Source organism: Oncorhynchus masou, unplaced genomic scaffold (assembly GCF_036934945.1).
Source record: "Oncorhynchus masou masou isolate Uvic2021 unplaced genomic scaffold, UVic_Omas_1.1 unplaced_scaffold_2034, whole genome shotgun sequence".
Lineage (NCBI taxonomy): Eukaryota > Metazoa > Chordata > Actinopteri > Salmoniformes > Salmonidae > Oncorhynchus > Oncorhynchus masou.
The window spans coordinates 20,238-21,259 of NW_027008523.1; the positions used below are offsets into that span (position 1 = coordinate 20,238).

General features: G+C 39.9%; 1 non-coding gene across 1 annotated transcript; it reads right to left on the minus strand.

Moving 5' to 3' along the window:
* LOC135532801 (U2 spliceosomal RNA) lies at positions 1–191 on the minus strand. The gene has a single exon (XR_010454395.1). It is a non-coding gene; the product is annotated as a U2 spliceosomal RNA (small nuclear RNA).
* Positions 192–1,022: the final 831 nt, after the last annotated feature.

A 1,022-nucleotide genomic window follows, 5' to 3' on the forward strand; every position in this document is an offset into this window, starting at 1 on the left:
AGGGGGTGCACCGTTCCTGGAGGTACTGCAATACCAGGTCGATGCGTGGAGTGGACGGAGCAAGCCCCTATTCCATCTCCCTATTCCAAAAATCAATTTAATATATGGTCCCCAGATAGGGGACGTATCAGATATTAAACTGATAAGAACAGATACTACACTTGATCTTAGCCAAAAGGCCGAGAAGCGATAACTACAATGGTTTCGCGAAGAAGTGGCCATTCTCCGACACGTCAAATTCGATGATGGTTCCACCAAAATGAGCTCTGTATGTTTTTTGTTTTTCATAAATAATATAATGCTTTAAATAAATGGTGGCATGAATGGGGAGTTGATCAACGCCAGGAATGACCACGTTTGACTGTTACAAAGTAACACATTTGCAGGTTATTAGATCACGTGGTTGTCCGCCCTCCAATCAGAAATGAGAGAACGCGTTGTTAAGTTAAAACCAGATCAACAGCTAAATTGGAATAATAATTTATTACGTGTGTGTCTGTGTGTGTGTGTGGGGGAGGTAATTTGGAGATAATAATATTGACGTAACATTTGATCTTGTATCAAGTATATCTGGTAGCATTGCTGCCACAAACGAACTGAAGCAATTGTCCACTTGGTGGCGCCAGAGTTCCACCGAACGTCGCTTTTTCCTGGTTGTCCTGTGGTTGTCCTGTGTGGTACAGAAAACTGCATTTCAATGTTGAACCACTTGACTTCAAGACATCGTCAACGAAAATAACGTGACCAATAAAAAATAGCCTGTCTTTTTTAGACTTACTCAGTCACTATAACTGACTTCATAAAATGCCATTAGGCCTAATGAAGATACTATATATGTAATTTACTTGATTGGTGTCTTGTGAATCAACCTGTATGCGCATTCGGGTTGAATATTTCCCCGGTATTATAGGATAATAAATAACCTGGTAGTTTCCACATTTAATGAGCCCGACATTAACCAGATTTAATGAACCCTACATTAACCACATTTAATGAGCTCTACATGAACCACATTTAATGAG